Here is a 12,387-nt window from a genome sequence, read left to right as displayed (position 1 = left end):
ATAGTCATTTACATTTACAGCTCTTGCTCATTTCTTGGTTAATTCCAAAACCGGGGTTTGACCTAAAGGCAAACCCCTAATCCCTAACCCCCCAATCGTCTTCACTTTTCTGTGTGTAGGTTGCAGGTGCGCGGCTGAGATTGAAGATCTGGAATCCTTGTGCAGAGACGAACAGATCCCCCTTCGTTTCGCGGATTTTTCGGAGGACCGTGGCGCCGGGTGCCATCGTCCCGACAACTTTTTCTCAAATTTGCAGGACAGCGCCGTATCGACATTCTACTGCTAATTCCAGGTCCGCAGCTTCATCCTATAACCTAAACTCAGTTTATAAGCGAATCTTTATGACTTTCTATGCATTCTTAGCTTAATTTCCTTAATCAACATTCTTTACAAAAGAGGGTAGCTTTGCTTTCCAAACCCTTGAAATTCATCTAGCATCCAATCTTACCTTGTGTGGGATTGGATCTTATGAGTTTCAACCCCTCTTTTGAATGTAAAGTCTCCCCCCTAAGTGAAAACCCATCGAATCCTAGCGAACCTCCCTTCTCTCTCCTCGGAGTTGGAAGAGGGGAGACCAACTAGGGTTCGACCGCGATTTTCCGCTTTACATTTTGGTGAACCCGACGTGAACATCCTTTCTGATTTTTCATGCTTAGATCTGAAAATTGATTCCTTGATTACGTTTCCATGTTTGATCTTTTGCAAAATTTTAGAGGTGATTGCATAAAAACCCTAAATTTTCTTTTTGAACATTGAACTTGCGAAATGTTTAATTATTAATGCTTGCTTCAGATCTGCTTTTCTATTATAAATTATCAATTCATATTTGTACTTTAATTTTGAAAATTAAGTGGTTAAATGTCAAAACCCTAATTTTTGAAACCCTCTTAATTCAACCTTTGTCCGACAATTTGACCGATCAAAACATCTCCAAATCAGCTGTAACTTTGGATTCTGTAATAAAATCACAATATCTTTCATCCCTGAAAATTTGGAAAAAAGTTGCGAGGACCGTGTTGCACTCCGAGCGCCATCGTCCCTGACATTTTTTCCAAAATTTTGGGAGCGAGATCTTGCTGTATTTTTCTGCTAAAATCCAGAATTTTGGCTGATTTTGTCAATTATAACACCTTCAAAATTACAGTCAAAGTTGGTCTTGTGATTGTTTGGTTTAAGGCTCCTAATCATTCAAAAATTATTGAAATTGAAATTTCGTGTCAAAATTGTGTTCTTACTGTCCTAAATCTGAAAATTGTGTTTGCATTCATTCAAAATTTCAGTGCTTTATTCAAATTCTTACAATTTGTGACTTTCGAAATTAAGTGCTTAATTACAACAACCTTGATTTCTGCTTTCAAAATTGAATTTTGCGTGAAATTGAGTCAATTTTTAAAATTCAAAACTTGCACTGCTTTTGACATTCCCTCTAAAATTATAAAATTCAAAATTTCAGTTTCTCTCTCTTTTTTCAAAATTCAAATTTTGCATTTTTCGACAATCTTGATAGGGTTCAATTTTGAGATTGCAACTTTAATTTGGCCTATCTACAGATCGTAAAATCATTCAATTTTTTCAGATTAGCTCTAAAATCATCATACCTTTCATCCCTGCAAATTTCGAAAAAAGTTGCAAGGACCGTGTTGCACTTCGAGCGCCACGGTCCCGAACATTTTTTCCGAAATTTCGGGAGACTGTCGTGATTGCATTTAACAGCTTAAATCTGGAAGATTGGCTGTTTTTACTGAAAATTGCTACCTCTAAATTCAAAATTTTATCTTTCTCTCTAGTGCATGAGTTTTACAACAATAAGCCCTACTTACACTATTCCCGTTAGACGAAGCCGTAGAATTAAGTCTTTCTGAGGTTTAACTACCGAGGAGATGGAACCTAATTTGAGTAGCCTTTTTAACGAGGACATGGGTAATTCCTCTAATCCTCCTAAGGATGAAGAAGCTCCCCATGAATTTTCCGTTGAACAACTTTCGAAATTGGATAACCAATTTGACGATTTTCACCAATGGATGTCTCATGAGTATCCTGATAGTCAAGCTCTTCCTTTAATTGAGGGTCTAAAACGCATGCTTCAAAGTGATAAGAATGGAATTGATGTTTTGCATGGTATTGCACACATTGTGGATTCGAATGTGATGCCTATGAAGAGTTGTGCTGAATCTTTAGGTTATACACAACCTCCTACACAAGTCAATCATTCTATTCCTTTGACCACTCCTATTGCTAGTATACCTACCTTTACATCAAACATAATGGCTACCTCTATACAAGACATTCCTCCTGTGATTACTAGTCATGGGGGCAATCCTCCTTCTTCAATTAATCCTCTTCCTTCATTCAATCCAACTTCTTCGTACATTCCTTCAATGAGTGTTCCTATTACATCTTCACAAATGAACATGACGCAAGGGGGCAATCCATTTAACCATTCCATTCCTCCTTGTAGTGTTCCTCCTATCCAATCATCCCCTATGGTTGACTATCATAGGGTCCCACCACCTTACTCTTTACCTTCTTTCAATAACATAACACCTCCATCTCAATCTAACACATCCAATATGAATTCTTCAACTGAAGCGACCATTAACAATCTTGCACAAACTGTCTCTTCTTTACAGCAACAAATTGCCTCTATGAATCAATCTAAGTTAAGCGTGCCCACATTTGATGTTGCGAGCCCACTCTCTCTTGACATTGTTCGAGCTATCCCTCCTAAACATGTTGAAATCCCGCATTTGGAGCTCTATAATGGTAAAGGAGATCCTCTAACACATGTTAAGACTTTTCAAACAATTTGTACTGATTTTGCTTACGACCCAAGGTTGCTTGCGAAACTATTCACTAGAACATTAAGAGATAAAGCCCTACAATGGTATTGCTCGTTGCCTTCTTATTCTATTACTTCTTTTGAACAACTTGCAAATGCTTTCATTCAACAATTTCAAAACAATATAAGTCCTAAAGTTACTTTGATTGATTTAATGCATTGTAAACAAGGTGTTAAAGAAAAAGTGACTGATTTCATTGGTAGATATAAGCATTTGTATGCTCAAATTCCTTTTCCAGTGCCTGATAATGATATTCAAAGAATCTTTATTTCTAATTTGCAAAAAAATATTCGAGACAAACTTCTATTTTTTGAGTATACTTCTTTCCAACAGTTGTGTGCCACTCTTCACAATTATCAACTGACTGTGAGTCAAATGGAACAATCACATCCTATGGCTCCGAGTGATAAGGGTGATAGCAGTCAACAACCATTTGGGAAGTTTAAACCGAACAGAGATTCCATCAAATTTAATGAAAACATCATCAACAACAATGTGAATGCAGCATCAGGTGTGCCTCCTATTTCTAAATTTTTCAGGAAAGAAAGAAAGTATACTCCTTTGAATGAATCATTGCATGATATTATGAATAAGTTATTGGGACAAAATGTGCTTACTCTTCCTCCTGTACGACAAATTGATCCTGCAAAGATTACTTCACCTTATTTTGATCACAAAGCCTTTTGTCATTTTCATCGTCAGCCTGGGCATGATACGGAAAAATGTTTTTCTTTAAAGGGTAAAATTCAAGATTTGATTGATAATAATAGTATTTCTGTTTCTGGAGTGAATGATAAAGGCAACACATCTGTAGCTCCTCCTAACCAAAATCTTCAGATTTTTACTGATCCATTACCTTCTCATACCTCTCATACCTCTAATGCGATTGAGGCTAATGATTCCTCTTTCTCATCTGATGGTCTCGTGTCTATGACTCCGAATGTGATTAACTTTGTAGAGCAGCAAGAAATCCCTAAAGAACCTTCCATCACATTTGATTCTAGTGAAACCATTAGAGCACCTGCTGGTCCTTTATACATAGTTGCAAAAGTCAAGAATACACCTTGCCGTGGAGTGCTTATTGATCCTTCATGCATGGTTAATGTTATTACTGAAGAATTTCTTTTTACTTTGCAATTGAATCAAGTGATCTATGACAAAACAGATGTGATTGTGAAATTATTTGATGCATTTTCTTCTCCTGCAATTGGTTCTATTACATTGCCTATTGAGGTCCATAACAAATCCCTTGATGTGAACTTTGCTATTATTCCTTCTTCCGAACAATTTCGTGTGAAGCTTGGCTATCCTTGGCTATCTTCCATGAATAGTAGAGATCTTGTCATTGTAGCTTTCTTGTAGGGACATCAGAATCTTCTCAATTATGTCTTCATCTGTCAAGGTGGCGCCAAGTTCTCTGAAATCATTTATTGCACTTTCAACCTTCTAAAAGTAGCTTGTTATGTCTTCTCCTTTTTCCATCTTCAAATTCTCATACATGTGCTTCTAGTTGTTAGCTTCTTTGATAATTTAACTCTGTCATTTCCTTCATAGATATCTCTCAACTTCTCCCAAACCTCATAAGTAGTACTCAATGAAATAACCTTTGTCAATTCAATCTTTGATAAAGCACTAAAGATAGAATACGTTGCCTTTTCATTCTCTTCATAAGCTTGAATCTCATCCGGAGTGGTAAGACTGTTTGCTGGTTGAACATATTTAGTTTCCACTTCTTTCCAAGTGTTGTAGCCCAAGGAGATCAGGTAACCTCATCTTCACTTTTCAAAAACTATAGTTGGATCCTTCAAAGATAGGTATAGTTAGTTTATGTGTCATCGGATCAGGATCTACCTCAAGCAGTTAAGCTCTTCTTCAAGGAACCAAAGCTCTAATACCAATTGTTGAATATCCGGCCAACTGAGAGGGGGGTGAATCAGTTGACAACTTAAATAATTTATTCAATAATTTCACACATCTTGAATAACAAATAGAATTAATTAAAGCAGATATAACATGAAAAAAAATACACACAATGCATCACATAATGAACACCAAATATGACGTGGAAAACCTAAGAAGGGAAAAACCACAGAGAATGTTAGTTCTCAATAAAAAACATCAATTAAAGTGATTTTTACAAAGGGTGGATCACTACTAGAATGCTCACTACCCAAAAAAAAGCTTATTGTCAAAGAAAGAAAGAAAGGTAATCCACCATTGTAAAACACATTGCAAAACGGGAACTGCTTTTGGTACCTCAACACCAACACACTTCGCACATCATCAATAATCAAATCCTTCCTTTTCAATCTCATATATCTTCAATAAATATGCCACACTTTTTCCATGCTAACATAATCAGATCATCCACATATATATAATATCTTCCAGGAAGCATAATCTTCTAAGTCGGCCAAGACAGAGATCTAAAATAGGTCAACACTAAACATTCTGGTGGTGGGAAGGAATGAGAAGTAGACCATACCACAACACACATAATCAGTTAGATCAACACGTTACATCCATTACAAATTCCAAACCCAAATCATGACTCACATGCTACACTAATGTTTCTACTCATCCTCAAATTTCAAACTTAATCCAGACCCCAAAAACATTGCCCAATACAACAACAAAAAGGAATGGAACCAGGATATACATGAATACAATCGATCAACACCATATCTGATAAATAGAGATATAAAGATCACCATCAACTCAACTAATCCATACTAAAACCCATCTTTTGGAGCACCAAAGTTTTTGAGGACACATCTTCTGGATCACCAACACCAAGATCAAATGTTGGCACCAATGACAACCATTATGTTGACATCAACAACAACCAATCATACTCATCAACAACACATTTGCAACAGATTTTTTTTGCTTTGGTTTTGAGAATGAACACCCTGTATAAGACATACATGAATGATGTGTCAAGTTTAAGGCATGAAGCATCTCGTGTAAGAGTTTTCTTCTCTAGTTTCAAGAATGAACACCTTGTTTAAGGCATGCAAAAATATAGTACAATATAGTACAAAGAGGGAGATATGTATGCCCCTTCCCCCCTTTAATATGTCAACATAGCCCTATGTTTATGTATTAAGGAAGCTAGAAACAAGGATACCCAACTTCAATATCAAGGAGATATCCTTTTAGGCAACAATGTTCATAAATCCGAGCTAAAAAGGAAATACTTTTTTATGCCTTGCATACTCACCCCATTATTTTCTTGGATTTCAAAATGTTGGTCCTCCTTTCTTGTCTCTTGATTGTCTTTCTTCTTTTTGATTTGTTCTGTGGTTTTGTTTTGATCACCCCAGAACCCTGGAGTTACGAGGTGATCTTTGTTTTGTTTTTAGGACTATTTTGGAACCCCATAACCCTAGAGTTCTGACATGGTTTCCTTGCCCTGTTGTTCTTTTGTTCTCTTTCAAGACCCCAAAACTCCAGAAACTCGAAGTACTGAGGTCCTCCTTTGTTTTTTTGCTTCAAGACCTTGGGACCCCAGAATCCCAGAGTTCCGAAGTCTCATGGTTCTATCTTGTTGAAGCCTCAAAATCCTAGAATTCTGCAACCCCGAGTTCTTCATGTCTTGTTGTGTTTAGTTTCAGAATTTTGGAGTCCTGAAATCCCAAGCTTATTTTTTTGTTCTTCCTTGCAACCTTGGATTTCCGAGCTTCTCTGTGTTTTGTCTCGGGATCGCGGAACCCTGGAATCTCGAGGTCATTTTTAGTGAGGTCGTACGGTTGCAAAGGGTGGAGTATAAATAGGGGAAAATGAATGATTTTTCACTCATTTGTGCAGTCTACTATGAAATTAGAGCTCTCTCCCATGTGTGTTTCACCCCCTCACTTGTCCATGTTTTCCATCTCACCACCTTTCCAGGTTGGTCTCCTTTATTGTGTTTCATGCTTTTTTCATTTTTCATGCCTTTTTAGCTAGGGTTAAATTAGATTTGCGTATTTCAATAAATTTTGGGCCTCTTTTTGTTTGTTTTTTTGCCTCATGGAACCCTAGTTTCCCCACCTCAAGATCTTGGAACCTCGAAATCCTGAGGCACCCCAAGTTTGCCCGTTGGTGCAGGAACACCTAGTGAAGCTCATTGAGCACTTCATCAAATTTTGGTTTGAAATAGCCTATGTTGGTCAAAATTGAATAATGGACTTTTTTGTATGTCCAAAAGGTGTGTTTTGTGTGTTTAAGTGTCCTTTGTGTCTTAGTTTTGTTGTTTATTGAGTTTTTGGTCAATTTTTGACCTTTTATGCTTTGTAAGCCTAGAATGGGAAAAATGTGGAAATATAGTCAAAAATCCTTTAAAAGCCTTGATAGGAATTGAAACATGTTTGCATGGTCCTATCAAACCATTTCACATGGTAGAGTTAATTCTATTTGTCTCACAAGTCAAAAATGCTCATTATACCAAAAATTGTCAATGTTGTCAAGCAACATTTTGACAAAATTTGGAAAATTTGTAAAAACAATGCAAAAGGTGGTTATTGGTCTATACCTAGGCATGATTTAGGTTGTGAGTGACTATTTAGAGCCTCACATAACTTTTTATAAGGTTTGCATTCGAAGAAAAGAAAATTTCAATACAAAACTCAAGATTTTATCATTTTTCTTACACTTTTTTGCTCCAAATGGTATAGAAATCCGTACTTCCTGAGCATTTGGTTGTACTATTTTCATTTGAATAGTTGTTCCATTTTGTGTTAAATCTTTCTCGCCTAGGTTTGTGTGCTGGTGTGGAGTTTTGGCATTGTAGCAAAATTATTTTGTTTTTGCCCTGTTCTCGGTTGAGTAAGGGTTTGGCTTCAATAATGGAAGCAACTTGATTTTATTCTTTCTTCATGGCCTCTGAGAGTCAATTTTTTGTGCATATCCTTCTTTTACATACAAGTTTTTTTTTATTTTCAATGGAAAAGAAATTGGTTTTTGTTGCTAACTAAGCGAGCTCCCATAGCCCGGCTAGTGAACTTTCATGGTGAAAACAAAGTTGCACTACAAACCCACACCAAGTGAACCTTATTTTGGTTTCCCAAGGTGGAATGAAATTTGATCAGATATTTTAAGCCATATGGAAGATTATTCCAATGAATAATTAGTTGAGAAATGCATTTTGAGCAGCCAAAGTATTGAAATACAATGGTTTTTGAGCACTTTTCCTCTTGAAACTTGGTTGCACATCAAGTGTTTGTCTTTATGATTGCAAGGAAGGATGTTGGAAGGATTAATAATGATTTTATAGACCTTCTCAAAACATTTTGTGGTGTGAAGAAGAGTTTGGAATGGTGATAAGGAGTTTGAAGACTCAAAACCCTTGAAAACCCTTGTTTTTAGGCACATTTATAGGACAAAAGTTGTACGGTCCTATCATACCTCCTCATAGCACAAATTTAAAATATCTCCATAAGAGTATCCATAAATGAAAATTTTTCATAAGGTTTTTTGGCAGTTTGTGGAGTTATAAGCATTTTAGCAGTTTTGGAGGGCTAATTGGGGCTCTTTTCTTGTAGCCCTGTTTTGAGCTTTTCCTCAAATTGGGTAAGAAGACAAATTGAAAGACCATGAAACCAAGTTGAATTAATCCTAAGAGGATGCTAGACAATTTCCTAAACCTCCTGCAACTCTTGGTGAGTGATCTTAGTGTTTGGAGCTAAGAAGCTAAGTTTCAATTTTGTGAGACTTGAGAGCAAGTTTGAGTGAAAACAAGAACTGACATGGTAGGAAGATCTTAGGGTTGATATGAAGCTTAGAGAAGGAAAGAAATCAAAGAAACAATACCTGAACAAGTGACAAAACCTTCAACAATTACCTTTGAGGGAACTTGCAAGCCAAATTGATTGCAAACACACAAATTGAGCCAATTCTTGAGTATCTCCCTATCATAGTGGTATCAGAGCAAGAAGTAAGTCTTGGGTAGAAGTAAGTAGTTTCAAGATGGTGACCAATGCTGAGTTGGCCAAGAAGGTAGAAGACCAAGAAGAGGAAATAGAGCACTAAGGGAGTGATTGGAGTAGCTAGAGATCAAACTAGCTTCAGTAGAGGTTAGCACTACAGAAGTGAGTGATAAGGTGGATGATAAGGGCAAATTGGTAGCAATAGAAGATGAGATCCCTATACTTGACTGTGTTCTTGAAAAAAAACCTTTCTTGAAGGCTTTGAAAGCATTGAGTGGCAAAATCTTAGAAGGTTTAGCACTTTTTAGTGGCAAGATGGATCCAGATTCAGTCATGGAGTGGATTGAAGGCCTGGAGAATCACTTTGAATGTGATGGGGTGACAGAGGCCCAGAAGGTGAAGGTAGCGAAGTCTGGGTTGAGAGGGGCTGCCTTAACATGGTGGAGGTTCAATCAAGCTGAGAGATAAAAAGAGGGGAAACAACCTATAGCAACCTGGAAAGGAATGGTGTCTAAGGTCAAGGAAACCTACATACCAGATGATTATGAAATCCAACTACATAAGAAGAGGTAGAATTTGAGGAAAAGGGAGTTAGATGTGACCAGCTATACAGAAGAGTTTCAAAGACTATGTTTGAGGTCAAAGGTTGTGGAAGATAAGAACATAAAATTTGCAAGATATCTCAATGGCTTGAGATGGAATATACAAGAAGAGTTGGGTTTGTTGTGTCCCAATACAGTGCATAAGTGCTACCAACTGGCACTCAAAGTGGAAGAGAAAAGTAGGAAGAAGAAAGAACAAAGAAACAGAGGTAGAGGTAGGAGAAGAGATGGTAGAGGCCATAGAGGCAATTTTGGTGGAAGAGGAGTTGATCAAAGGTCTCAAGGAGAGTCCAAACTTATAGAACAAAGTGGGGATTCTAATAGCAAGAGCAGCTATAGAGGAAGGCGATCTAGCATCCCAGGAAGAGGTAGATCCAGTGGACCAGGAAGAGGGTCCTACTTCTCCATCATGAAGTGTTAAAATTTCCAAAAGTTGGGTCATCCCACCTATAGATGCCCTGAGAAATCTTCTTCATCTCAAGGAGGTTAATGAAGAGTGACATATGTGCAAGAAGATGTAGCAAGCGGTAAGACACAAGAAGTGAGTTTAGTTTCAGAAGATGGGGAAAGTTTAATGATGAGGAGAGTCTTGATCAAGGAGTCAAACAAAGAGGAACCAACTCAAAGAATATCTTTATTTAGAATAAAGTGCAAGATCATGGGTAAGGTTTGCAGAGTGGTGATAGATTCAGAGTCTACAAACAATATAAAATTCAATCCTTAAATGATGAAGGAGAGGACACCAAGTCCAAAAACCCAAATGCCTTGTTGGTGAGTGAAAAATAGTTCATAAACACTCTTGAAGATGGTGAAGGAGTGGGATTTTCTCTCATAGTGAAACCAAAGGAAGAAAAGAAATAAAAGAAGGTTCAAATACCTCATGAAGTGCAGCAAATACTAGACAACTTTAAAGAAATCATTAGTGATGGAGCACCAGCAACCCTACCACCTACTAGAGCCATAAGCCATCAAATTGACTTCATTTCAAGAGCCTCATTACCCAAAAAAATAGCCTATAAGATGACCCCAAAATAGAATAAATAAGTGGCTAGACAAATACAAGAGTTGTTAGATCAAGGTTTGATAAGGAAGAGCATAAGTCCTTGTGTCATACCTATAGTGTTAGCACCAAAGAAAGGAGGAACAAGGAGGCTATGCATAGATTCAAGATCCATTAATAGAATCACTATTAGATACAGATTCCCTATCCCAAGGATTGAATATTTGATGGACTGCTTGGGAGGTGCAAATTTTTTCACAAAGATTGATCTCAAGAGTGGTTACCACCAGATCAGGATAAAGGAAGGTGATGAGTGGAAAACAACCTTCAAAACTAATGAAGGACTTTATGAGTGGCTTGTTATGCCATTTGGTCTCACTAATGCTCCTAGTACATTCATGAGACTCATGAATGAAGTGCTTAAAGATTTTATTGGTAAATTTGTTGTTGTATACTTAGATGATATCTTGATTTTTAGTAGAATGAAAGATGAACATCTAAAGCATCTTAAATTTGTATTGCAATAATTGTATGATGAGCAACTAACAATAAACTTGGAGAAGTGTGAATTTATGAAGCAGGAACTAGTCTATCTTGGTTTTGTAGTTTCAGGTGGAGACTTGAAAATGGACACATCAAAGGTGGAAGCCATCACCAATTGGCCAACACCAAAAACAGCAAGTGAAGTACGAAGCTTTCATGGTTTGGCATAGTTCTACAGGAAGTTTATAAGGGCATTCAGTGAGATTTGTGCACCTATGCTAGATACTATTAAAGGAGGAGTCAAGACAAAGTTTTAGTGGACCAAGGAAGCTAATAAAGGGTTTGAACTCTTGAAACAAAAGGTAGCTACACAACCAGTACTCATCTTCCTAGTTTTGATAAGTTGTTCACTATTGAATGTGATGCAAGTAACATAGCAGTTGGTGTTGTTTTGAGTCAAGATAATAGACCAGTAGCTTTCTTTAGTGAAAATCTCAATGATGCAAAAAAGAAGTATTCATCCTATGATCTTGAATTGTATGCTCTTGTCCAAGCTCTTTAAAAATGGAGGCACTATTTGCTGCCCAAAGAGTTTTTTATTTACACAGATACTCAAGCTCTTAGTTTTTTGAATTCACAAGATAAGTTGAGTCATAGACATGTTAAATGGGTTGAGTACTTGCAATCATAAACATTTTCCAGTAAGCATAAAAAGGGACAATGCAATAAAGTAGCAGATGCTTTGAGTAGAAGGCTATTAACAGTGCAAGAAGTGCAGATTCAGAGTATTGGAGTTGATTGCTTCAAGGATTTGTATTCAAATGATGAAGATTTTGCAGCCATTTACAAGGTTTGTCAAGAATTTCAAAACCATTTTCATAGTGAATATGCTGACTTTACCTTGCAAAATGGTTTGTTGTTTAGAGGTGGATAGTTGTGTGTTCCCAAAGGTTCAATGAGGGAAAATCTGATCCAAGAGAAGCACAATGGGTGTTTGAGTGGTCATTTTGGTCTAAACAAGACATTGGAAGTTGTGCAACGTTTCTACTATTGGCCAAGAATGCAAAGGGATATCAAGAGGTATGTTGAGCACTGTATAGTTTGCGAAAAGGTAAAAGGCACATCTACCAATGTTGGTCTTTATCAGCCATTACCCATTCCTACAAGGCCATGGGAATGTGTGAGTATGGATTTTGTGGCTGGTTTACCCAAAACAAAGCTTGGTTTTGATAGCATTTTTGTTGTTGTTGATAGATTTAGTAAAATGACACGTTGTGTTCCTTGCAAAACTACTCATGATAATAGTCACATTGCACATTTGTTTTTCAAAGAGGTTATTCGAATCCATGGTTTGCCTATTAGTATTGTTGCAGATAGAGATGTCCAATTCCTTAGACATTTTTGGAAAACTCTTTGGAAAAGATTAGGTACTAACTTGTTTTTTGGTTCAGCCTATCATCCCCAAACTGATGGCCAAAAAGAGGTGGTCAACAAAAACAAAAGAGTATGGACAAAGTTGGGATCAAATTCTTCACCAAGCAGAGTTTGCCTACAAT

This window comes from Cryptomeria japonica, chromosome 2, assembly GCF_030272615.1.
Source record: "Cryptomeria japonica chromosome 2, Sugi_1.0, whole genome shotgun sequence".
NCBI lineage: Eukaryota > Viridiplantae > Streptophyta > Pinopsida > Cupressales > Cupressaceae > Cryptomeria > Cryptomeria japonica.
Note: the sequence above shows the minus strand (reverse complement) of the source record.